This window comes from Myotis daubentonii, chromosome 4 (genome assembly GCF_963259705.1).
Source record: "Myotis daubentonii chromosome 4, mMyoDau2.1, whole genome shotgun sequence".
In the NCBI taxonomy this organism is placed as follows: domain Eukaryota; kingdom Metazoa; phylum Chordata; class Mammalia; order Chiroptera; family Vespertilionidae; genus Myotis; species Myotis daubentonii.
Window position 1 is genome coordinate 21,578,843 of NC_081843.1, and position 27,895 is coordinate 21,606,737.

Consider the following 27,895-nt stretch of genomic DNA (forward strand, 5'->3'; position numbering starts at 1 on the left):
GCCGCTCAGCCAGAAGCTGGGCTCATGGCCGACGAGTGCAGCAGCAGTGACAGGACCCTCTCTCACTTCTGCAGCAGTGCTCAGGAACCCTTGGGGATGTCTGACTGCCCATGTAGGCCTGCTCCTCTAGGGGTCCTGGACTGTGAGAGGGCACAGGCGAGGCTGAGGCATCCTCTCCCCCCAAGTTCACAAACCTCATGCACCAGGCCTCTAATATATGGTTAAAGACTGAAGGTTTTCCCCCATATCAATAACAAGACAAGTATCATCTACTCTTGCCACTTACATTCTCTATCGAATACGACAGTTGTACAAGCATATGAATCGAAGGCACCAAGATTGGAAAGGAGGAAATAATACTATTGACAGATGGATTGATTTTGTATGTAGAAGGTCATAAGGAATCTACAAAAAACACCTCTTTAGTGATAAAAAACAAGGTCAGCATTGTTGCATGACAGAAGATCAGTATTCAGAGTGCCATTGAATTTTCACATAGTTGTAATAAACAACCCAAAAATGGAGTTTGATTTATAATAGTATCAAAAGGAAGTGTAAAACTTACTCTAAATCTACAACATATTGAAAGAAGTTAATGATCTAAATAAATGGAAAGACATCCCATATTCATGGGTCAGAATAATTGATTGAATTAAGATAGCAGTGCTCCTTAAACTGATTTACAGATTGAACACAATCCCTATCAAAGTCTCACCTGGCTTGTTTGCAGAAATTGTTATTCTGATCCTGAAGTTTATATAGATGTTCAAATGGAGGGAAAGAACTAAAAAGGGAGGGTAAGTAAATGACTGTACTTGCCGACTCACAATGACATCAAAAGTAAAACTAATATACAGAACTACCATTATTCTGAACCATCTAAAAGCTGGCTGAATGAAAGTCCTGTAACTAGAGAACTAAATAAGAGGACGCATTAAAACTGGTAGGAGGGGTGAAGATTGTGAACAGGCTGGTATGACACCCATGTATGCCATTATTTTAATCATGAGGGAGATCGTCTCTGCAGAGACTGCTCTTGAGATGCAAAGGACCCCAGCCTCCCAAGCCCCAGCCCAGAGGTCTAGAGCTTGGAAGAGAAGTGCTTGATGTTGGGCTCTAAAATCCATAGGGCATTGTGGCTGAGGGTCTCAGAGGCTGCTAGAGACCCAGTTGTTCCTTTTAAAGGGCTGGTTCATGAATTTACTAGGTGTCCCAGCACTAGGTGTCTTTGGGAGACCCAGACACATAACAGGGATGGACTGGATTATCTGGCATTGAGGTAGGAACTTGAGGAGTAAGCTTTCTCCCACAGTAGGGGGCTTGCAGAGATCACCTTCCTGTGCTGTGACCTCCCCTGTCTCAGGGCTGACTGGCAGCCATATATGCGTCTCCATCAGCCTGGAGCGCACTATTTGCTCCACCCTGGGGATTCCCTGAGACCCTGCCCGATCCAATTTGCATCCCCACCCAAGTTGTTTGAAGCAGGTTTTTCCATATGAATGGCATGTCCTGGCTCAAGTTTCAGACTTTGCTAAAATCTCTCAAACAAGCTACAGCTGGTGATAGTGTGCCCTGAACCTAATAAAAGTCCCAAGTCCCACACTAGCACCAGCTTTACATCTGGGCCTCGCCTGGGCACCTCCAAGCCCAATACGAATAGCAAATAGCAGCCATCTACAGTTCCCTCTGTAACTCCTACCAGATGGCCCCAAGTAGTGACTGATCCCAGCCAGTGTACCCAGTGGACAGCTTCTGACAATAGCAGATTGCAATTCTATACATCCACAAGCAACACACTAAAGAGGCAGACTCAGCGCCCACCAAAGCCTCACTGAAGCAAGTCCTGCATCATAGTGGTGTTTCTTGCACAGCAGCTCCCCCACTGTAGTCCTATTTGGTATTCACTGTCAATTGGCCTGGAGGTCAACACCTCCCAGTGACACCAACAGCAATCAAGGATCAACTACAAGACTGCAAACTGCCAACACAGGTGTGCACCTAGAGTGCCCAGCTCGGATGACTCGGGAGGCTGAGTGATTGGGCCATACAATACACCTATGACAAGGCTACTCTACCAATTCCATGGGATATAACAGCTCTACCTAGTAACATAGAAATAGACACAGGGAAGCAGCCAAAATGTGAAGACTAATGTCACAAATGAAAGAAATGGAAGCAAGAAAACCATTGGACACTGAGTTGAAAACCATGGTTATAAGTCTCATGGACCTTCATGAGACTTTCAAGGATCTTAGAATATCAAAAGACATATAAAAGGACTGGTCTGAAATTAAGCTTACACTTGCTGAAATAAAGAATCATTTACATGGATTCAACAGTAGAGTAGAGGATTCTGAGAATCTAATCAATGATATGGAATACGAGGATGCAAAAAAGACCCAACCAGAAGAGCAAAAAGAAAAATAATCCAAAAATTTGAAGACAACTTCAAGTGTATCAACATTCACCTTATGGGTGTACCAGAAGGAGAAGAGAAAGAGAGCAATTTATTGAAAACCTCTGAAGAAATGATGACAGCAAACTTCCCCTTTCTGGTGAAAGAAATTTGCGATTATCAAGGGATTGCCCATGTGACTGTCAGTTGATTTTTCAACAGAAACTTTGCCAGGCCAGAAGGGAGTGGCAAGAAATATTGAAAGTGAGGAATAGTTAGGACCAACAACCAAAATTACTCCTTCTATCAAATCTCTCATTTAGAATTGAGGGTCAGATAAAGAGCTTCACAAACAAGAAAAAACTAAAAGAGTTCATCACCACCAAACCAGTATTACATGAAATGTTGAAGGATATATTTTAAGAACACAAAAAAAAAAGAAGGAAAAGAGACTTAAAAAGTGAAAAACAAAATGGAAATTAATACTTATCAACAATTGAATCTAAAATTCAAAATAAATGAACAAGAAGTCTAATGAACAAAATAAACTGGTGAATAACGTAGAATGGCATGGTAGCAGGGAACAGACTGATGAGTGTCAGAGGGAAGTGGGGAGAGGGGGAGTGGGAAGAGATTAACCAAATATCTTACCTATGGACACAGACAGTAGAGTGATGAAAACCTAGGGCAGGACTGGAACGAGTGGTGGCAGAAAATTCGGGGAGAAGGGGACAGCTGTAACACACTATTAAGGCTTTAAATACTACATAATAAAGAGGAAATATGTAAATTTACTCTCATGCCCTCACAAGATGTCTGCCTATGACCAGGCTGGCAGGGGGGTTAGTGAGGGACAACCAAACGACTGAATAGCAGGCTCTGAGGGGTGATGAAGCCAGTGGGCGGGGCCGTGAGGGGTGGCCAGACTGGCAGGAGGCACAGTTGGGGTGACTAGGCCAGCAGAGTGGGACAGTTGTGGGCAACTAGGCCAGCCGGAGGGGTATTTGGGGGTGAACAGGCTGGCGGGGGGGGGGGGCAGTGAAGGACGACCAGGCCAGCAGAGGGGGAAGTTGGGAGCGACCGGGCTGTCAGGGGGAGCAGTAAGGGGTGACCAGGCTGGTATGGGGGGCAGTTAGGAGTTACCAGGCCCTGAGGGAGGGGCATTTGGTTGCGAACTAGCTGGCAGCGGGGGACGGTTAGGGGTGATCAGGCTGGCATGCAGAGGCAGCAAGGGGAATTAGTCTGGCAGGAAGGACAGTTAGAGCCCACCACGCAGGCAGGCAGGTGAGTGATTAGGAGCCAGCAGTCCAGGACTGTGAGAGGGATGTCTGATTGACAGTTTAGGCCTGATCCTTGGGATTGGGCCTAAATTTGCAATAGGACATCCCCTGAGGGGTCCCAAATTGGAGAGGGTGCAGGTTAGGCTGAGGGAACACCCCTGCCCCTGGTGTGTGTGTGTGTGTGTGTGTGTGTGTGTGTGTGTATATGTATGTATATATGTATATATACATATGTATGTACACACATATATAAATATATGTATATATATGTGTTCAAAAAACTCAGAATAGCGAAAACCATCTTCAGAATGAAGAATAAGCAGGAGGACTCACACATCCTGAATTTAAAACTTACCAGAAAGCTACATTAATCAAGTATGTGGTACTGGTATAAGTACAAGCCTATATATCAGTGGGATGAAATTGAGAATCTAGAATATAAAAAGACAACCCAATTTTAAATTGGTCCAGACTATTTAGAAAACAATTTGTTCTTCAAAAAATATAGAGTTATTGTATGAGTCAGCAATTCCATCCTTAGATAGATATTCAACATAAATAACAATGTAGGCTCACTCAAAAATATATCAATGTTTGTTAGCAGTATTAGTAATAACTATGTTTGGTTTTATAGCAAAATGTTACCCTCAGTTACTCTTGAAAGTATGCATAGTGTAAAAGTAAACTGAAATCTGAAATATAAAATTCTAAATTCAACAAAAAAAGGACACTTAAAGCGATGATGAGAGGGTGGAATAATTTTTTAGCTAAAGGATACTTGAATAATATTGTTTCACTCTTGACCTCACTGGTTAATGAAACGTTGGCTAATGAATGATTTTAGAAAACCTTTAAATATCCTAGAATCCATGGCATGTAAAGCAGTTGTAGACGTTAAAAAATAAAAAGGGCATTTTAATATTGAACTAACATAAGTAACAAAAAATAAGAACAAAACAGCAACAAATTTATTAAAGTTAGAAGGGCTTAAAACCAAATGTTAAAGCTTTAATGTGCCATTTACAACACACGTAATTGGATTAAACTTTGTAACACATTGTGGATCAGTAATTTTATTGTTAGCTTTACCCAGTGGCCAGATAAGTTTCTATTGAACGAGGACAAAAAACGTTTTACATAAATCTTCAAGGCACACTTTAAAATTAACCCCTAACGTGTTGGGGAGCACGATCACGCTCCTCCTGTCTTTCGCCAAAAGTGCCAGGAGCGCTATCGCACTCCTTCTGCAGTGTCACTATTAGACGCTAGTCTTTCACTCTTTATGTGGGGAAAAAAATGTAAAAACCTTAACTCAATGGAGAAACCAAGATGGCAGCATAGGTAAACACCGGAGATTGCTGCCTCCCACAACAACTTCAAAAATACAACTAAAAGACAAAACAGACATCATCCAGAACTACAGGAAGGCTGCCTGAGTGGAAATTCTACAACTAGAAGGAAAGAGAAAAGCACACTGAGACTCAGAGGAGATGTGGAAGTAAAGTGCAGAGGTACAGAGGCTAAAGTGCGCGCGGAAAGTGGCTGGCACCTGAGGATGTGGCTGTCTTTTTACAGCAGGCAGAACTCGGAACTTAAGGGTGGCTTCCCCTCAGAGGTGCTTGCAGCAATTACCAGGACACTGAGATGCGGGGGCCCCCGAGGGCAGGGCTGAGGATCAGCCATAGCAGCTTGCTCCGCCCTGTGGATTCCCTGCAACCCTTCCCCACCCAGGCTTAAGCAGAGGCTTTTGCATATGAATGCCCTGGCCCGTTTGCAATCTGAAAATTACCTAACAAACTGCAGCTGGGCCAGACAGACCCAGAACTTCCAAGAGAAGGCCCAAGGCCCCACAGCAGCTTGCATTGCTTCACAGCTGGGCCTTTGCATTTTGAAGTTGTATATTGTTTTTACAATCTATCTTTTTAAAGTATGATAATTTGTAAAACACTGTAATATGAAGCGAGAATTCCCATGATCTCGTATGTTAAAAGATAAATTCCTTTGCTTTTAAAAATATTTTAAAATTGAAATCTAACACAAATTGCTGGAATGGACAGTAATATATTCAGCAGGAGTTATATCATAAAATAAAATACAATGAAAGAGGCATATTATACTTTTAAAGTTTAATATTAACAGGATATTTTACATCTGAGTGGGAAACACCCTTTCTCTACCTCAATTTTAAAACCAATTCTAGATGAATTGAAGACTTAAATTGTAAATGACAATTGAGAAAATATAGATGACTTAATCTTTAAAAATTGAGAAAATATAGATGACTTACCTTTCTAGCCTTGTGCTATAAGACAGTACTATGATTCATATGAAATGTGGGTTATTGGACATCAACAGATTTAAACTTTTTGAGGATAGCAATTCTGGTGATGCCAAGGGTCCCCCAGTTAGATTAAGTTATTGCTCTTTTTTTTCCTCCTAGTAATTCACTCAATTTTTCTACAACATGTAAATTATCCCTTCACCTTTTACGCAGTTCCTTAACTTCCCAGAGCCTTTTACTCATAGTTTTGTTTTCACTAAATATTTTAATACAGAGGGTTTCTCCATAAAGTACATCTACTCAGCTAGCTTTTGTCACCTAGCAAGTTGCAAATTGTTATGACCAGTTATCTCATGTAGTTTATAACTTAAGAATAATTCACTCTGAGCAAGCATTCCTATTACCAGCATACATAATTTTGTTGTGCTTCATGTCATTTTGAATGTTTGTGGAAACCCTGCATCAATTAACTCTATCAACACAATTTTCCAACAGCATTTTTTCATTTTGTGCGTCTTTCACATTTCAGTAATTCTCATATTTTAAACTTCTTCATTATTGTATACTAGTATGTTATAGTGATCTGTGATCTTTGATGTTGCTATTGTAATTGTTTTCTGGGCACCATGAATTGCACCCTTGTAAATGGCAAACTTAATTGATAAAGGTGTGTTCTGTTTACTCCACTGACCAGCTGTTCTGTCTCCATCTTTCTTGGGACCTCCCTATTAACTGAGATATAAAAATATTGGAATTAGGCTAGTTAACACCGCAATGGTCTTGAAGTATTCAAGTGAAAGGAAAAGTTCCTTGATTATCACTTTAAATCAAAAGAAGGCATATTAAAAAAAAAGTTGCACCAAGTTGTAAATGCAAAAGGAAAAATACTTGATGCAAATTAAAACTGCTATTCCAGTGAACATGTGGATGATAACAAAGCGAAACAGCATTATTGCTCATATGTACCAAATTTTAGTGGTCTGGATAAAAGGTCAAACCAGCAACAACATTCCCTTAAGCTAAAGAATAATTCAAAGAGAGTAGAAACCAAGATGGTGGCGTAGGTAAACACCTGAAATTGCCTCACACAACCACTTCAAAAATACAACTAAAAGAGAAAACGGACATCATCTAGAACAGGGGTGTGCAAACTTTTTGACTCGAGGGCCACAATGGGTTCTTAAACTGGACCGGAGGGCCGGAACAAAAGCATGGATGGAGTGTTTGTGTGAACTAATATAAATTCAAAGTACACATCAATACATAAAAGGGTATGGTCTTTTTTTTTTTTTTTTAGTTTTATTCATTTCAAGCGGGCCGTAGTTTGCCCACGGCTGATCTAGAACCACAGGAAGGCTGGCTGAGTGGAAATTCTACAACTAGAAGGAAAGAGAAAAGCACACTGAGACTCAGGAGGTGGAGAAGTAAAGTGCAGAGGTATGGAGGCGCACGCGGAAAGGGCTGGCAAATGAGGACGTGGTTGTCTTTATCAGTCGGGAGGGAGTCTCAAGCTCCGGACGGCCCTGAACTTCAGTTCCGGGTGAGTCTCTGTGGAGAAACTGGACTGTCTGGCATCGGCCGGAAATCGACAGTGGCTTTCTCTCAGAGGTGCTGGCAGCTATTACTTCGGGACACTGAGACCTGGGACTTCTTAGGGCAGGGCAGAGGATCAGCCATAGCTGTTTGCTCTGCCCTGTTGATACCCTGAGACCCCGCCACACCCAAGCTGTGTGCAGATGCTTTTGCATATGAATTATCTGGCCCTTTGCAATCTGAAATTACCTAACTGCAGCTGGGTCAGAGGGACCCAAAACTTCCAAAAGAAGGCCCAAGGCCCAACAGCAGTTTGCATTGCTTCACAGCTGGGCCTCATCTGGGCACTTCCAATGTTTCTTGATCTCCTTATCCCTCTCTCTCTAAAATCAATAGGAAGACATCCTTGGGTGCTAAGTGTGTGTGTGTGTATATATATATTCATTATATATCTTTATACATATGTGTATCTGTGTGTATAAACATTAACAAGAATTTAGAAGAGTTAATGCCAATCCTCATGGATGATTTTGAGGGGCTCAAGACTTTAGTTGAGAAAGTAACTGTAGATGTCAAATAGCAAGTGAACTAGGATTAGAAATGGAGCCTGAAGATATGACTAGATTGTTGCAATTTCATGATAAAACTTTGATGAGTTGTTTCTTATGGATTATCAAAGAAAGTTTCTTGAGATGGAATCTCCTAGTGAGTGCACTGGGAAGATTGTTGAAATGACAACTAAGGATGTAGAATAGTACATAAATTTAGTTAAAGTAGCAGGGTAGTTTCAGAGAGTTGACTCCAGTTTTGAAAGAACTTCTACTATGGGTAAAATGCTATGAAACAGCATCACATACTACAGAGAAATCCTTTGTGAAAGGAAAAGTCAATCAATGCAGCAAACTTGTTTTATTTTAAGAAGTTGTCACAGTCATGTGTCATTCTTCAGCAGTCACCACCCTGATAAATCAGCAGCCATCAATATCAAGGCAAGACCCTCCACCAGAAAAAAGATTACAGCTTGCTACAAGCTCAAATAATGGTTAGCATTTTTTCACAAGAAAGTATTTTTTAATTACCATATGTACACTTTTTTAACAATGCTATAACATACTAGACTTCAGTGTAGACTAAACATAACTTATGTGCACTGGGAAATCCAAAAATTCATGTGACTAACTTTATTGTGATACTCATTTTATTCTGGTTGTTTGGAAACAAACATTTAATATTTCTGTGGTAAGCCTGTGTATATTCTTTCTGAGATCTTCATTCCTAATATGTATTTTTATCATTGTACTGCTGTGGTACAGCCCCCTGCCCACAGATAGTGTGGAACAGAAGAAGGTTTCTCTACCACCGGAGGCCTCACTATTCCACACATTACCATGGGGTTGGGAAGGATTTCTCAAATAAAATATATTAAGGTTTAGCCATAAATGGAAAAAAAAAAAACAACAGAAAAATTTATTTGTGTTAAAGTCAGGAGGAGCAAAGTCAAGCCACAAAACATAGCTGCAACTCATATAACGAAGGATTGACTAAGGATTGTTAGATACAATTTATTAAGTACCATAAAGAATTAAATTAGAAAAGGCCACCCAACAGAAACGAAAGAGCAAGACATAACCAGGAATCTTGCAAACAGGGATACATGTATAACCTATAAATATTAAATATTAAAAGATAGTAGTAATATCATACCTGGTAACTGGCCCAAGAATATAAGTAGAGGATTTAACAGAGGAGAAATAAAAATAGTACTAAAACATTATGAAGAAGACAAAAAGATGGTAATAATTTGGGAAATGCAAATTGTGACAGGGAGATAAACATCTGTATCCATTACATTGGTAAAAATTGCTCTGGCAAAGCCAAGGGCTCAAGAAGGTGTAGATAGGATAGTAGTAACTTCAAAATATAAGTATAAATATAAATATAAATATAAATATATATATATATCTCCATATATATATATATATATATATATATATTTATATATATATATATATATGTATTTCATAAAGGAATGGAGAGGGTGAGAGGGTTAGAAACATCATTGATGTTGAGAGAATCTTGGATCAACTGCCTTCTGCACATCCCCCCACTGGGGATTGAGCCCACAACCCAGGCATGTGCCTTTGACCAGAATCGAACCTGGTACCGTTCAGTCTGCAGGCTGAAACTCTATCCACTGAGCCAAACTAAGTAGGGCGATAGTGGTAACTCTTATTTATTGTCCATAGGGTTGTAAATTGGTATATAGCTGTTTTGGAAAATAATTCAGCTATCCTGAAAATTTGGACATTTATATACCTTATTGCTACTTAACAAATCCATTCAAATGTTTACAATCAGAAACAAGACTAGGATGTCCACTCTTAATACTGTTATTCACCATAATACTGAACATTCTAGCTAGAGCTATCAGGGAAGAAAAAGAAATAAGAGGCATCCATATTAGAAATGGAGTAAAACTGTTTGCAAGTGATATAATTATATATGTAGGAAACTCTAAAGACTCCACCATAAACTTAGAAACAATGAAAAGATACATTAAAGTTTCAAAATACAAAATCAGGTACAAATATCCAATATATTCCTAACAATGAAATATCACAATTGAAATGAAGAAAACAATCCCATTTACAGTTGCAACAAAAAGGATAATATATCTAGAAATAAGCTTAACAAAGTAGGTGAAGGACCTGTATACTGAGAACTAATGATACATTAGTGAAAGTAATTGAAGACATAAAGTAATGAAAATATATTTCATGATCATGGATTGGAAGAATTCACACTGGTAAGTGGCCATAATTCCTAAAACAATATTCAGGTTTAATGCAGTCTCCAGTAAAATCCAAATGGCATTTTTTACAGAAATAGAACAAAAAATCCTCAAATTTGCATGGAATGACAAGGAACCTGAATAGTCAAAGCAATCCTGACCAAAAAAATAAAGAACAAAGCCAGAAATATCACATCCCTGACTTCAAACTGTTACAAAACTATGATACGGTAATCAAAATAGTGGTATTTGTAGAAAATATTAGTGGAACAGAATTGAGAGCCCTAAAATAAACCCAAACATATATGGACAGCTGATTTTCTACAAAGGAGCCAGAAACACAATGGAGAAAGGAAAGTCTCTTAAATAAATGACATGAAATTTGGAAATCCACATGCAAAAGAATGAAACCAGACTGTTGACACCACACAAATATATTAAAATGGATTAAAGAATTGGATATACCACCTGTAACAATAAAGTCAAAACTCAGTTGGTGAACATCTCCCATCTCCAGCAATTTGGTTCTCGAACAAGTTGTTCATGGAAAAAATGTCTTAGTTGTTGAACAAAACTTCAGTTCTCAACCCAGCAACCCTTTCGTGCTGATACTTGTATGATCAGTCACATGTCTCTCTGGTGACTTTAAACAAAGGAGGAATGTATGAGTGTGTGTCAGTTTACCACTAACCTCACATTATTAACATCTCAGGAAGTTGCTGTGAATATTTTCATGTTTTTTAAAAAGATATATATTTTACTGATTTTTTTACAGAGAGAAAGGGAGAAGTATAGAGAGTTAGAAATATTGATGAGAGAGAAACATCAATTCAGCTGCCTCCTGTACACTCACTACTGAGGATGTGCCCGCAACCAAGGTACATGCCCTTGACTGGAATCGAACCTGGGACCCTTCAGTCCGCAGGCTGACGCTCTATCCACTGAGCCAAACCAGTTAGGGCTATTTTCATGTTTTTTGACTTTTGTGGCAGCTTATCCTACATGATAAAACCCTAATATGCAAATTGACAGAACGGCGGAACAACTGGTTACTATGATGCGCACTGATCACCAGCGGGCAGACGCTCAGCACAGAAGCTGCCCCTTCATGGTAAGTGCGCTCCCACAGGGGGAGCGCTGCTCAGCCAGAAGCCGGGGTCAAGACTGGCAAGCACAGTGGCGGTGGAAGTAGCCTCCCCTGCCTCCACGGCGGCACTAAGGACCCCTTGTGGCTGGCAGTCAGACATCCCCTGAGGGGGTCTCAGACTGTGAGAGGGTGCAGGCCGGGCTGAGGACCCTCCCCCCTCCCCCAGTGCACTAATGTTGTGCATGTGCACTGGGCCTCTAGTTATTAAAAATGGACACCAAATGACCACGGGTGCTAAGAAGGTTAGTGCTAACAGCAAAGTGAAAAGGGAAATTGTGAGAATGACAATAGAGCTTCAAAAAGAAATAATTGCAAAGTGTGACAGAGGTGCCCTGTGTCTGATCTGGCTATTGAGTATGACATGGGAAAATCAACGATTAGCTTAATTTTAAAACAAAAAGGCTACCAAGAGTGCTGATGTTACTATGTGTGTGAAAGTGCTCAGGAAACAAAGATCACATTCAATTGAAGAGGTAGAAAAATTATTTTTTATTTAGATCGGGTAGAGAATGTCCAGCCTGAGGAGGACCATATAAAGCCCAAGAAATCATTTGATCTGGCCCTACCAAGGCATTACTGGCGAGTTAATTAAATTTTTTACCAAATGCAGGAGGCTAATTTTTCAAGTTGATTATTTTGTATGGCCCACGGATGATGTTATAAGTATCCAAATTGTCCTTTGCAAAAAAAAAAAATGTTTCCCAAACCCTGATAAATGAAAAATAGTCAGTGATAGCAATTAGGGACAATGCTATATGAAAAAGTGAAGATGCTGCATACTGACCTCCTGAGATCACCCATGGAACAGGTGCCGAAAGTGATTTGTTAAAGGCTAGTAGGGTGCAGTTTGGTAATTTAAGAAATGTAAAGTCACATTTATAGTGTAGTGAGGAATGGGGAGTCTGTAGTTCTAAGAAAGTAGTTGCTGATAATTTTGTGTTCAATTATGATGAGGCAGGCCTCTTCTGGTAGAAAATGTCAGAGACCTACATCACATAGGAGGAGAAGTCATTGCCAAAACATAAGCCAATCACAGGCTGGCCTTATTGTTATGTGGGAATGTGAGTGAAGAGTTTAAATTAAAGCTTCTATATGTCTACTATTGTGAAAATCCACCAGTTCTCAAGAAAATAATTTTGAAAAACAAGTTGAATGTGTTCTGGAGGGCTAATAGCAAAGCTTGGTTAACCAGCCATTTTTTAATTGAGCGGATTCATGAAGTGTTTGCCCCAAATTTAAAGAAATACTTCCGGGAAAAATATTTGCCACTCAGGGCACTTCTTATAATGGACAAGGTTCCTTTCCACCCTCCAGGCTTGGAGGCTGAGTTGATGGAGGAGTACAGTTTCATTTCTATTGGGTTCTTGCTACCTAACACAATTCTTCCCATCCAGCCCATGGACCAGCAGCTCATTTCTAAATTTAAAGGGCTCTGCATAAAGGCACTGTTTCAGAGGTGTTTTGAGGTGACCTCTGAAATGAATTTAACCTCCAGGTACTTCTGGAATGAACATTTTAATATTTTCACTTGCTTGAGGCTCATTGACAAAGCATGGGAGAAAGTGTCTTCCAATACTATGCAATCAGCCTGGATGGAATTGTGGCTTGAGTCTATTGGTGAAAGAGACTTTGAGGGCTGTGTCTGTTGTGGATGATATTGTGTTTCTTGGTAAGTCCTTGGGCTTCAAGGTGGATGATGATGATGTGGAGGAGTTGGTTGAATAGTACAACACTGAGCTGACCATAGAGGAATTCTAAGACCTTCAGAGGGAGGAACAACAAACAGCAGCTGAGGATCTGTTTTCATAAGAGGGAGGAGGGTAGGGAAGATATTCCTACTTTACTAATCCAGGAAAATGCCTGGGAAATGGTGAGAAATGAAAAGGTTTATTGAGAATTATCATCCTGGCAAGTAGCAAACCGTGTGATAAACTTGTTCAATGGCAATGCAGTGTTTCACATCACTTAAGTGCTAATAACCAGGCAAAAATAAACGTCATTGGATAGTTTTTTTGTGAGACATAGACCCGGTGAGCCTGAAGCAAGTTCTACTGGAGCAACGAGATGAAATAACACTAGAAGAACATTTTTATAGACATTGGTTTGGAAACAATAACATCCCTCCTCTCCATATTCAGTTATTAATAGCTCTCAACACTAAAGTTATGTTCTAATTGTTAGGTTTGCCAAAGTAGAAATGCACGAGGCCAAAGTGGTAAGGCATTATAAATTTATTAGGTAACCTGGAATACCAGATGGGCTGAGCCCCAAAATAGCACCAGCAGGTATGGGGAGTCAGAAATTTTAAAGTACTCTAGGTGGTCTTTTTTTGGGCGGATAATTCTCTGGGGGAGTCCTGAGTGTAAAGATAATGGTCTTAGCAAATGGAATGTGGTCTTAGGAAGTGGAATATGGTCTAATCAAAAGGGAATGTTGGTTGTGAAGTTGCTGGGACAGTATAGATTTCTTATGTTTGGAGCAAGGAGTTACAGCAGCATGATTTCCCCAAGAGATTGGTTGGTGAAGGCTCGAAAGTATTCCTGGTCAGTGACTTGGGAGGTAAAAGCTGGTCCTGAGGCTACCACAGCATCACTTGTCTGGTTTTGTTGTTTTTCTGATTCTGGAGCTGAGGTACAACTAAGGCCTTTATGTTTTCTTTAGGGAGGAAATGATCAGGGGGATAAGCTGCCTGATTAGTGATATGAAAGGTGTAGCTAGGTTACCCAGGGGTAGATTCTTATTTTCCCAGTTTTGCCCCTTGCTAGGCATCTGGAGCTTTCTGGCCCAGTGAGTTTCTATACCTTACATGGCCCATCATCCTTGCTTTTGGGGTCTCAGGGTCTATATTCCCCTTTAAAGGATTTTTGGCACTGAATTCTTACAGGGAAAGAGGGGCATAAGGTCTTAGCTGAAAGGGGATTGTTTTCCTTCAGAGCCAAAATCTTTGCTCTCTGTCAGAGTGATGACGAGGCCTGGGCACAAAAGGAGGCTATGATAGTGTCTAGGGTGGTATTTCCTGAGTACAGGTGATAACCTGAACCGTGAGCCGAGGTCCCTTCCCTTTCTTGGGATCAAGTCCCATGAAGCAGAAGAATGAAATCTCAGACCAGAAGATTTTAAGCAAAAGTGTAGAACATTTAGTACAAGGATATTCAGACTCTGCACGGGGATGGAGCACAGTAATGGGTTTCCACTGAATTCTTGTAGTCTTAGCATATATATTTGCTACAAGCCTGCTCCATATCTACCCATGTCACCAGCTGATTGGTTACCTCAATTGTTCTTGCCCAGCAATAGACCTGAACTTTCTCTGTTTCTATGCGCCCAACTTATTGTTGTAGCCCCTCCCTAGTTTCACATAACTCCCTCTCTTGAGTCTGAAGACATTGTTATTTCTGTATGGTTGGTTTCTATGGTTAGGCTTGCTCAAATTGCTGTGTCTTTCCCTGCCTACATTCCACCTTTGTTTTCCTCTGGACCACTGGTCTGTTTGCCTACTTGTCAAGCTAACTCCTCCCAGTCTCCCCTCTGATTAGGAGACCCCAACTGCTGTTGGGAGCAGGGGCAATGACCTCTCTCGCTATTTCCTAATGACAGTGGTCTTTGTGGAGGAGCAGTTGTCAGGGTCCCATTAGAGGAGGCCAGGCTAGGGGTCCATGGAAAATGGCATTTGTCTCCATCTGGGGCTGCGTTTGAAGTACCATCTTTAGCTTGAAAGCCTCTATACAAGAAGAAACAAAGTGGTTTAGGAGGTTTAATAAGCAAGGGCTGAAGACCAAGGCTAGGACTACTATGATTAGGGGCTTATCTAAAGATAGGAGCCATGACAGTCAATATATTTTGGATAGTCAACTCACCCAAGAATCAGTGAGGTTTTGTTGAATGAAGCTTTATCAGCCAGGTTACCTGAACTGTGGAAGCAGTGATGGTTTTCACTATCCTGCCCCTGAGTGGCCCAAATGTCAGGGTTAATTTCAGTATTCACCAGGGGAAGACATAGTAACATATGAAATAGTTGTCCCCAGGCATACTAAGAGATCTCACCCCAAGAGGGGTGCAGGGCTTTCTGGCATAATTAGGAATGCATGGGAAAAGGATAGCTGACCCCAGTTACACCCTAAAGGGTGGGGAAAATACACTGAGTGGCCAGATTATTATGACCACCTGATGTTTGTAGGCAAATTAGCCATACACTGCATCATATGGGATGTGGACACTGAAGGCCTTTGCTGTCTGTAGTTACCTAGATAAAACGTCTCCAATTTGCACAGGAACACAAGGATTGGACAGTTGAGCATTGGAAAAAAGTCATGTGGTCCGATGAATCACGTTTCTAGTTGTATCATGCAGATGGCGGAGTGAGAATTTGGTGGAAATAGCATGAAAGCATGTACCCCACATGCATGAGTACAACCCTTCAAGCTGGTGGGGGCAGTGTTATGGTTTGGGGCATGTTTTTCTGCCATGATTTGGGCCTTTTAATTCATGTGGAACAACGTCTGAATGGCACAACATACCTAAGTATTATTGCTGATCAAGTTCATCCTATCATGTTGATGGCGTATCCCAATGGAGATGGCTTCTTCCAACAAGACAATGCGCCATGCCACGGTGCTCGTACTGTGCAGGAGTGGTTTCAAGAACATGAGGGAGACTTTACCTTGCTTAGGTGGCCCTCACAATCACCAGATCTCAATCCAATTGAGCATTTGTGGGACGAAGTTAAAAGAGCCATCAGGCAGCTGGTTCCACAATACATGAAATCTCACAGAACTGGACAGTACTATTCATTAGGCATGGTGTTAGATTCCTTGCATCACCTTTCAACATCTCGTGGAGTCAATGCCAAGAAGAATCGCCGCAGTATTGAAGGCAAAAGGTGGCCCAACAAAGTACTGATGGGGTGGTCATAGTTATCTGGCCACTCAGTGTGTATCTTTATTGGCTTTCCAGACACACCTGAAACAGTCTCAGCCTCTGAAGACAATTTACTAGTGTTTACCTATGAGCTGAAAGGCCTTCTTCTGGGCCTCAGCTTTGGCCTGATCTTTCCTTTTTTTTTTTTTGACTTGGGTCTCCTCGTCTCTGTTATTAAAGGCCAGGTCTTTTTGAGGGGTTTGTGTTCCTGTGTCTATTTCGAACTTTGTGGCATATATCGGGGGCTAATTAGGATATAAAATGGGTGTTCAGAAGAAGGGATCCCTCTGGGGAGGTGGTATCCATTTTGAGTCCAGCAATGAGACAGGTGGTTATATGGCTACAGAATTGGCACCCTGGAGAATTGACCTGATAGTCCTATTTTGGGTCAGTTTGGGGAGCCCTATCAGCACCAACCAGGTAGACTGCTATGTTCTATCTATATAGGGTATCGGCATGGTCTTTAGCTGCTAGCCAGATGTGCTCCTTTTCCTCTGGGGTTAGAGAGGGCAGGTTGTCGTAGATGTTGTGCCAGGTCAGGTCATAGAACTGGGTCAGGTACTCAAATTCCTTTGTAAAGGTAGTCAGGTTGGTGGAAAAAGACCCAAGATGCCTTTCAATCTATGGGCGGTCAGGCATGGAAAATGGAATGTGTATCTGGACAATACCCTTGGCCCTGGCCATCTCTCGGAGGGAGACGATAGGGGGCTGGACCTGGGATGTCCTGAAATGTGTAAGAGGGGGGCTTGGTATGGAGGATGAGGGGGTAGACGAAGCGGTGGAATCCAAAGATGGGTGCGGTTGGAGGAGGCACTAAGGAGGTAAATTCTGGGGACCTGGAGGGAAATGGAGAATCAACTTATCAGAAGGGTCAAACGAAGGGTCTGACGGACCTGATATGTCGGGGAGGGATGCTCAGAAGCCTCAGAGTGTAAAGTTCTGGAGTTGGCAGAAGGGGGTTTGAGTGGAGAAGTAGGATTTGATAAGTAGAACAGGTTTAACACAGAGAAGGATGATTACAGAGTGTAAAGAAGGCCTGGATGTAGGGGATCTCTGACCACTTCCCATTGCAGTGATAGAAATTTTATAAGTCCCAGAGAATGTTAAAATCAAAAGTTCCATTCTTGGGCCAGTGGGAGTCATTGTCTAATTTATATTGTTGATGAGGCACTTTGGCCAGAGCTCAAGCTAAGTCCCAGAGAATGTTAAAATCAAAAGTTCCATTCTTGTGCCAGTGTGAATCATTGTCTAATTTATATTGTGGATAAGACACTTTTGCAAGAATTCCAGGACGGTCCATAAGGGAGGGAGGCCTAATCAAGGACAGCAATCATGTCACTGGAGTGGGATTCTGAGGTAAGCCTAGGTTGAGCTGCCACTGCTTACTGCTCTCTGACTAGCAAACTCAGAGTGACTAAAGGTGTTGCAATGGCTCCCCGTCCCCGCAGAACTCTCATGCCAAATGTTAGGGTCACCGAAAGAGGTATGCACAAGGCCAAAGTGGTAAGGGATTATAAATTTATTAGGCCACCTGTAAAACTAGATGGGCTGGGCCCACAAATGGCACCAGCACCCAGGAACAGGGAGTCAGAGATCCTTTTTCTGGGCGAGTCCTGAGGGGAAAGATAATGGTCTTAGCAAGTGGTATATGGTCTAAGCAAAAGGAAATATTAGTTGTGAAGTGCTCTAAAGTTCAGCTACCAGCCGAGGGGCTGTTGATTCAGTTATCTGATCAGACCTAACACTAGTGTGTTTATAAATTTTCATTTTTTTACTGTACATTTCCTTTTTATTAAATTTTCATTTATATTTTTTGTCCTTTTTGTTTTAAAAATGTTTATAGATTAAACAGTACATTTAGACATGTATTGTAAATAAGAAAGCATAAAACGGAATAATTTGGGGTCTGGAATGAATTAATTCAATTTATATTACTTCTGAGAAAAAGTGATTTGGTTTTTGAGCAAATGGTTTCTCAAACAGCCTTCTGGAGTAAATTAAGTTCGAGAACCAAGGTTCCACTGTCATAGAAAACCTAGGCACTAAACTTAGGGACTTTGGTCTCACAGGGATTTTTGTGAACTTGACCCCAAAGGCAACTGAACTAAAAGAAAAAAAATATTTAAAAATGGGACTGCATCAAACTAAAAGCTTCTGCACAGGAAAAGAAACCACCAACAAAACAGAAAGGCCACCAACCTAATGAGAGAAAATTGCAAAAGATACTTCTGACAAGTAGTAAATATTCAAAATAATATCCAAAATATATAAGGATGCCATACAACTCCACAAAAATATGGTCTTATTTAAAAATGTACAGAGGCCCTGAACAGACTCTTTTCCAAAGAAGATAGGCAGATTGTCAACAGATACATTAAAAGATGCTTAACATTGCTGGTTGTGAGATACCTCCTCACATTTGTTAGAATGGATTTTATCAATAACTCAGGAAATAACAAGCATTGGAGACTATGTTGAGAAGAAGGAAACCTTGCACACTGCTGGTGGGAATGTAAATTGTTTCAGCCACCATGAAAAACAGTTTGGAGGCTCCTCAAAAAATTAACACTAAAGCTACCATCTGACCCAGTAATCCCCCCTTCTGGGGTATCTACCTGAAAAAAATTGAAAATCATTATTTATAAAGATACAAGAAGCCCTGTGTTCATTGCAGCATTATTCATAATAACCAAGACATGGAAAAAACCTAAGTGTCCCTTGATAGATGATTAGGTAAAGATGTGGTACATAAACAACGAAATATTACTCAGCCACAAAAAATGAAATATTGGCATTTGCAACAACACATGCAGTTAGCTCCCAATAGCAACTGCAGTGGCTCTCATCTTATTAGACTATGCTTGCTGTCTTCTTTTCACTTCCAAAAACATGACCTCCAGTGTGGCTGTCTATGATGCAGTCAAAGTGTTTAATGACATGAAGGTGTGTAAGTCCTCCACACCAGAGGACATGAAAAAGAACCAAAAGCTGGTGCTCTTCTGCCTGAGTAAGATAAGAATTTCATTCTGAAGGAGGTAAAGGAGATATTGGTAGGTGATGTGAGCCAGACTATAGGTGACCTGTATGCCATCTTTGTCAAGATGCTGCTGAACAGCTGCTGCCACTACACCCTGTATGATGCAACTTATGAGACCAAGGAGAACAAGGAGGAGGACCTGGTCTTTATCTTCTGGGCCCTTGATTCTTCATACCTTAAAAGCAAAATGCTCTATGCCAGTTTTCAAGGATGCCATCAAGAAGAAACTGACAGGGATCAAGCATGAATCACAAGCAAACTGCTATTAGTGGAGGTCACTCTGCTGCACTCTAGTACAGAAGTTGGGGGTTAATGCTGTCCTTTCCGTGGGGGGCTACCCTTTGTGAGCTTCCTCCAGCTCCTTCCTGGAGCATCTGGCAGCCCCAGACCTGCCTGTGGAGGTTGCAGCCTGCTCCTGCCTGCCAGACTGTAGTGGGTGTGAGGATCCCATGCTGGGAAAGGCAATCCTTTCACCCAGTTGCCACCCTCTGGACCTTCCTCCTCCCTCCACCACTAATAGTTCTGGCCTTCCCAAACTGTTTTGCTCTTCTGATACCCCTTGGATTGAAACACACCAATCCCCCCCCCCCCTCCTCACCCTCCACAGTTGGTGGGAAGGAACTGTATAACACCCTAAATCCCCACCTGTTGTTCTTTCCCATGTGCCAATTTCTAAACACAATAGGACTCTTTGCTTATCTATTTAGTTCTGTGTATATATGCAGTGTTGTGGAGATTACCCCTCCCCATACTGCCTGGTTTCCTTTTCTTTTTCCACCTGGTCAGGACCACTCATAGAAGCAGTACCAGTAAGGGACTTCAATTAAAAAAACAACAACACATACACAAAATCACAATCTAGATTGATTTTGAGAGTAACATGCTAAGTGAAATAAGATGAAAAAGAAAAGAAACCATATGATTTCACTTATATGTGTGATACCAAACAAGAAGCAAAAAGAGAACAAAAAAATTTATAAATTCCACAGAATGGTGGTTATCAGAGGGGAAGAGGTTAAAGGGAGATTATAAAAGGAGACTAGGCTTTGGGTAGTGACCCTACAACAGACTATACAGGTGTCAAGTTATAGGTTGTACACCTGAAATGTATATAATAGTATTAACCAATGTTACCCCAAGAAATTTAATTTCAAAATACAGATATGTACCTTGAAACAAAAATATTTACAGCAGTGATGTAAGAAAAACAAAAGAGAAATAGAAATCTGGAAATGATCCAAGTATCTATCATTGTTAACTGGATAAGCATGTTTTGTTATATTGACCCAATTGATTATTTTGCCATGTAAATGTATGAATTATTGCTGTCACATTGAAATGGATGAATTTTGTGACGCACATGTGCATCAAAAAAAAAAAAAAAAGCCCTGTAGTGGGTTGAGTATCATCTCATGCACCAAAAGATAGCCAGCTGAACTCCGGTAAGGGCACAAAAGAAAAAAATACTGAAGGAATATAAACTGAAAGAATGGAGATTAAAATGGCAGTGGAATAAGTGGATGTTGCATGGATATACTCCCAGGACCAAACTGAAATTCCAACTAAAATACAGAAAAACTCCCAGAATCATCAACTGAAAACTCAATGGAGAAAACCGTGATAACTGAGAATGGAACGTGGAGACTGTAGGGACTGTTAGGAGGAGCGGAAATGCGAAAGTGCTGGGATGGCTGTTATAGACAGCAACTGAAATTCTGAAGAGATATCTCAGCTGTGTGGGGTTGCCACTGAGAATTCTGGGGTCTAATCCCCAAGCTGGCCCCCCCCAGCAGCGAGCTCCAGAACTGAGAGTGGTACACATATAACATATGGCTAGGAAAAGCAGCAGGGTTGTTGTCTTCGAGGGATGGAAGGCTGGAAATGTAGGCACCCGCTTAAAGGATCAACACACAAAAATCCCTGTGCAGCCATTCATCTTTTGTTCCACCAGAAGTAGGGCAAAGTGAACTAGAGCTGTGTGAGCAGAAGCTAGTGTTGGGGGCTCTGGGGGTACAGCTTAGAAGGCAAACATCCAGTTACCTGTGCTAAGTCTTTTCCTCTTGCTGTGGAGGATATCTTTCTCAGGCAGATAATTGCAGTGCAGGTAATTTTGCCTTGGGGGTGGGAGGCTGGGGTGTGGGGAAGGGGAATCAGTTGACTCACCCTGTTGGAAAAATGCCTTGACCCACAGTGTGGAGTTTCTGAGGCCCAATAAGACACTGAGAATAACATTTAGCATCCAGGTAGAAGCAATTGCCCCACTGTGTTGGGAAAACTGACCAAACCGGTGGGCAATTGCCTGAATCTAATCAGTTTGTGGCAGAGGCGGTCTCTGGAGACTCTGAGTCTTTATCTGACCTAATTAGTCATGTATAACATTTGACACTGTCCTTTCTGCACTAGAGATTTAGAGACGTAGTTGGTCTACCTCATACATAGTCACAAACACAAATAGGCAACCAAAATGAGGAGACGAAGAAACAACCCCCAAAGGATAGAACGAGATTATTCTCCAGAAGAACAGATAAATGAAATGGAGATAAGAAATTCATCTCTTGATTATTGGAAACCAAGATGGCGGCATAGGTTAATGCCGGAGATTGCTGCCTCGAACAACCACTTCAGGGATATAACTAAAGGACAGAATGGACATCATCCAGAACCACAGGAAGGCTGGCTGAGTGGAAAGTCTACAACTAGGAGGAAAGAGAATATCATACCCAGACTCAGAGGAGGCTCAGTGCTGAAGTGAAATACTCAGGTGCGGAGTGCGCGCGCGGAGCGGGCTGGCGGCGAGGGTGCGGTTGTTGTTTTCAATCGGGAGGGAGTTTCAGACTCTGAGATCCAGATCCAGGCAAGTCTCTGGGGACCCAGACTCAAACGGGAGAAGCGGGACTGTCTGGCTTCGGTCGGAACTCGAAGGCAGCTTTCTCTCTGAGGTTTGCAGCGGTTGCTGGGACTCTGAGAGGCAGAGCCCCTAGGGACGGAACTGAGAGCAGCCATAACTGCTCACTCCGCCCGCCCTGTAGATCCCCGGGGATCCGCCCCGCCCAAGCCCTTCGCAGAGGCATTTGCAGGATAGCCTCAGGCAAACGCTAGATTAGCACCACACTAGAGATCCAGCACAGAAGCCCTCCCACTGCCGACACAGCAGACTCTCATAGCCAGTTATCCTGGAGGTCAAATCACCCCTGGTATTGCCGACAATCAAGGCTTAACCACAACAAGACTGCGCACAAAGACCACTAGGGGGTGCACCAAGAAAAGATAAAAAAATGTGGAGACAAAGAAACAGGACGCAAATGTCAGAAATGGAAGATATAGAGCTCAAAACCACACTTTTAAGGTCTCTCAAGAATTGTCTAGAAGCTGCCGATAAACTTAGGCCCTCGAAAAGACTGGTGAGACCGCTGATAAATGTAGTGAGATCCTCAAGATATCTAATGAGACCCTCGATGTTGTGATAAAGAACCAACTAGAAATTAAGCATACACTGACTGAAATGAAGAATATTACACAGACACCCAACAGCAGACCAGAGGAGCGCAAGAATCAAGTCAAAGATTTGAAATGCGAAGAAGCAAAAAACACCCAACTGGAAAAGCAAAATGAAAAAAGAATCCGAAAATACGAAGATCGTGTAAGGATCCTCTGGGACAACTTCAAGTGTACCAACATCAGAATTATAGGGGTGCAAGAAGATGAGAGAGAGCAAGATATTGAAAACTTATTTGAAGAAATAATGACAGAAAACTTCCCCCACCTGGTGAAAGAAATAGACTTACAGGTCCAGGAAGCGCAGAGAACCCCAAACAAAAGGAATCCAAAGAGGACCACACCAAGACACATCATAATTAAAATGCCAAGAGCAAAAGACAAAGAGAGAATCTTAAAAGCAGCAAGAGAAAGAAACCCAGTTTACCTACAAGGGAATACCCATACGACTGTCAGCTGATTTCTCAACAGAAACTTTGCAGGCCAGGAGGGAGTGGCAAGAAATATTCAAAGTGATGAATACCAAGAACCTACAACCAAGATTATTTTATCCAGCAAAGCTATCATTTAGAACTGAAGGTCAGATAAAGAGCTTCACAGATAAGGAAAAGCTAAAGGAGTTCATCATCACCAAACTAGTATTATATGAAATGCTGAAAGGTATCCTTTAAGACGAGGAAGAAGAAGAAAAAGGTAAAGATACAAATTATGAACAACAAATATGCATCTATCAACAAGTGAATCTAAGAATCAAGTGAATAAATAATCTGGTGATTATAATAGAATCAGGGATATAGAAAGGGAATGGACTGACTCTTCTTGGGGGGGAAAGGGGTGTGGGAGATGCGGGAAGAGACTGGACAAAAATCGTGCACCTATGGATGAGGACAGTGGTGGGGAGTGAGGGCGGAGGGTGGGGCGGGAACTGGGAGGAGGGGAGTTATTGGGGGGGGGGGGAAAGAGGAACAAATGTAATAATCTGAACAATAAAGATTTGATTTTTAAAAAAAGAAAAAAGAAATTCATTTCTTACAGAGTTCAAAATAATGATGGAAAGATGCCCAACAGTATGAGAAAAGATACAGTAACTATGAAAACATAAATAAATAACAGCACAAATGAAGAACACATTGGAAGGAATGCATAGGAGATTAGGGGGACCTGAGGATTGAATCAGTGAATCAGAAGACAGGGTAGAAAAAAATCACTCAGAGAAACAAAAAGAAAAATCAATTAAAAAACAGGAGGACAGCTTGTCTACAAGCGGCCCACCTCACAAAAACAAACAAACAAAAACAATAAAACAAAACACATACAGGATGAGAGTGAAGGGATGGGAAAAAAATTTTCCATAAAAATGGAAAAGAAAAATAGCTGGAGTAGCAGAACTCATATCTGACAAATGTACTTCAGAATGAAGGCCATCACAATAGACAACGAAGGTCACTACATAATACTAAAGGGATCTATCCAACAAGAGGATATAACCCTGGTAAACATGTATGCACCCAATATAGGAGCACCTAAATATATTAAATAAACAAAATTTCTAGGGGACTTTAATGGAGAGATTAACAACAATGCAGTCATAGTAGGGGACTTCAATACCCCTCTGACTTCACTAGATCTAACAGACAAAAACTTAACAAGGAATCAGTGAATCTAAAGCACACACTGGATCAATTGGATTTAATTGACATTTATAGAACATTTCACCCCAACGCAGCAGAACATACATACATTCTTCTCAAGTGCACACGGATCGTTCACAAAGATAGATCACATGTTAGGACACAAAACAACTTGCTACAAGTTCAAGAAGATTGAAATCATATCAAGCATCTTCTCAGATCACAGTGCAACGAAATTAGAAATCAACTACAGTAAAAACACCCCAAAACATTCAAACACATGGAGGCAAATAGCATCTTATTAAACAATGAATGGGTTACCAATGAGATCAAGAAAGAAAAACCTTCCTGGAATCAAGTGAAAATGAACACACACAACCTAAAATCTCAGGGACACAGCAAAAGCAGTCCTGAGCAGGAAGTTCATATAGCATTACAGGCCTACTTCAAAAAAGAAAAGTTAATAAGAAAGTATCTAACACCACAACTTAAAGAAGTAGAGAACAATAAGAAAAGCCCAGAATAAGTAAAAGGAAGGAGATAATAAAAATTAGAGCAGAAGTAAATCACATGGAGACTGAAAAAAATAATACAAAATATCAGTGAAACTAAGAGCTGGTTCTTTGGAAAGATAAACAAGATTGATGAGCCTTTAGCCAGACCCATCAAGAAACAAAGAGGATTCCCAAATCAATAAAATCAGAAAGGAAAGTGGAGAAGTAAGCAATGACACCACAGAAATACAAAGCATTCTAAGAAAATGCTATGAACAACTATATGCTAACAAGCTGGACAATGGATGAAATGGACAAATTCTTGGAAAAATGCAGTCTCCCAAAATTGAATCAGAGATCAATTGGAGGGGGCGGGAGAGGACATATGTAATACCTTTAGCAATAAAGATTTAAAAATAAACTGAAAAACAACCACCAAAAAACAATGTATTAGAAAACTGTACACTTTACTAAAAAAGTCAGGTTAAGCTGTCTATAGGTTACATGTGTCATTTATCATTTGTGGGGAGCTGCTATAGGGTTAAACCTCTGACTGACCTGTTGGCAAAATCACAAACAAGTCCCAGCTTAGAGGGCACAGTCCTCTTAAGTATAATTAGGGTTGACCTTATAACGCTCTCTAGATCTTACCTGGGAAGCTAATGGGCTGAGGGAAGTGCAACAAGAACAAAAGCAAGTGAAACTCACAAGAACAGTGTAAACAAGTGAAACTCACAAGAACAGTGTAATTTTTGGTAATCACTACCTTGTTTACCTCTGAGTATAAAAATAAAGGCTCAGCTTGCCTCAGGATCTTTCTCTGTGGCCTCAGCTAGGCACAGAAGATCCACAGAGACTAAAGAGGGCTAGAGAGTTCTGAACACTGTCTCCATGTAAAACATTATTTGCCTACTCTGTCCACACCTTTGGGAACCCCTGGACCGCTGGGGCTGGAATCATTAAACTATAATTTACAAATACCAATAAAAGTATAAACTTAAAATTTTAAAATACAGATTACTTGAGGATGGGGAGAGAGGGAGGAGGGCATAGAATGGAGAAACATAATGCAAATGGACATTACTGGTAGTATTTTGTTGATGGTTCGAAGATAGTGTTTTTAGTAGAATATTATACTTTATGATTAATGTATTTTGCATGTTTTTTATGTGCATCAAATGTAAAGGCATGTTTACCCCAATATTATAATGTTGGTGTAAACATGCCGTTACATTCCTAATTTGGGGTTTTTTTCCAAAGGCCCTAAGAAAGACCGGAGCAATGTGTTCAAGTAAGATATTTTAACTGTAGTTATTTAAGACTGCTGTCTCTCTTCATCTTGATTTCTCCTTATTTTATCACCTGACAGCACAGTGGTTTCAGGCATTTTGTGATTAGATATATATTTATTACAGGTTTAATAAGATACAGTGATGGCTCACAATCCCAGGTGATTATTGCCTTATCAACCTGATTGTGATAGGAGTGTTGTCTACGCTGCCTGACACCTGAAATACGTGTATAGTGAAGAAGTAAGGATTGAGGTTTATGAATCCAAAAATACTGGGGTGGTAAACCAATTATCTTTTATTTAAAATTGTTTGTAGAGAATTTAGTTCTCATAGATTTACAGTGAAAACAGAACTTTTGTTAGAAATATACTCACTAACAATATATTCAATTAAAAATTAACCGTATTTTTTTCCATTTTGTCAGGTATTGTATCTTCAAACTAAAATACTTTTTATGTTTATAGGGCACAAAGTTGTAGCAGTACCAACAAGAAGTATGTCTTGAGGTAAATCAAATGTTTTCTACATCCAAATTACCAATTTAAAAAATCATCCATGCCAGAGGGAAGACTTGGTTTATTCATTGTCTATTTCACAAATATTTCAAAAATTGTATTCATAAAGAAGCCATCTAATATGCAGTGATATAGGAAAAATAGAATTGTGAATTGTATCAGGCCCTTAACTAACATGTTCTTTATTTTGTTAGATAACTTGTCTTTCATGTGTCATAATTATTTTTGTTTTGTTTGTTATTTCTTTGAATGCCTTCTAACCTGGCAGTATTTGTTTGTTTTCTTAACATTTTTTTTTCAATTACTGTTGACATACAATATTATACTTGTTTTAGGTGTACAATATAGTTATTAGACAGTTAAATAACTTACAAAGTGAGCACCCTGATAGGTCTAGTACCCGTGTGACAGCACAGTGGCTTTTACAGTATTACTGACTAGATCTATCCTCATGACCAGGGGTCCTCAACCTACGGCCCATGGGCCACATGCAAATACAAATATTGTATTTGTTCCCGTTTTGTTTTTTTACTTCAAAATAAGATATGTGCAGTATGCATAGGAATTTGTTCATAGTTTTTTTTTTTAAACTATAGTCCGGCCCTCCAACGGCCTGAGGGACAGTGAACTGGACCCTGTTTAAAAAGTTTGAGGACCCCTGCTGATGACTGTTTTTTATAACAGCCAATTTGTACTTTTTAATACCTTCACTTTTTCACCTATCCTCCCAATCCTCCTTCTCTCTGGCAACCATCAATTTGTTCTTTATATCAATGAGTTAATTTCTGTTTTGTTTGTTCGTATATTTTGTTTTATAGATTCCACATGTAAGTCAAATTATACAGTATTTGTCTTTGCTTGTCTGAATTATTTCACTTAGCATAACATCTTCTAGGTCTGCGGTTCTCAACCTGTGGGTCGCGACCCCTTTGGGGGTCGAATGACCCTTTCACAGGGGTCGCCTAAGACCATCGGAAAACACATATATAATTACATATTGTTTTTGTGATTAATCACTCTGCTTTAATTATTTTCAATTTGTAACAATGAAATTGGGGGTCACCACAACATGAGGAACTGTATTAAA

General features: G+C 40.6%; 1 protein-coding gene and 1 pseudogene across 2 annotated transcripts in view; both read left to right on the plus strand.

Moving 5' to 3' along the window:
- The window catches only part of ATF7IP2 (activating transcription factor 7 interacting protein 2), a 106,261-nt gene that overhangs the window by 11,723 nt on the left and 66,643 nt on the right, over positions 1-27,895 (plus strand). Inside the window, exon 1 of one of the 2 annotated variants that reach the window (XM_059693148.1) lies at positions 26,755-26,799. The exons of the other annotated variant lie outside the window; for it this stretch is intronic. The gene's annotated coding sequence lies outside the window, so the exon portion shown is untranslated. Of the gene's footprint in view, positions 1-26,754; positions 26,800-27,895 lie in introns of those variants that run through there. 2 annotated transcript variants of the gene reach the window in all.
- LOC132232345 (cofilin-1-like) lies at positions 19,234-19,728 on the plus strand (annotated as a pseudogene).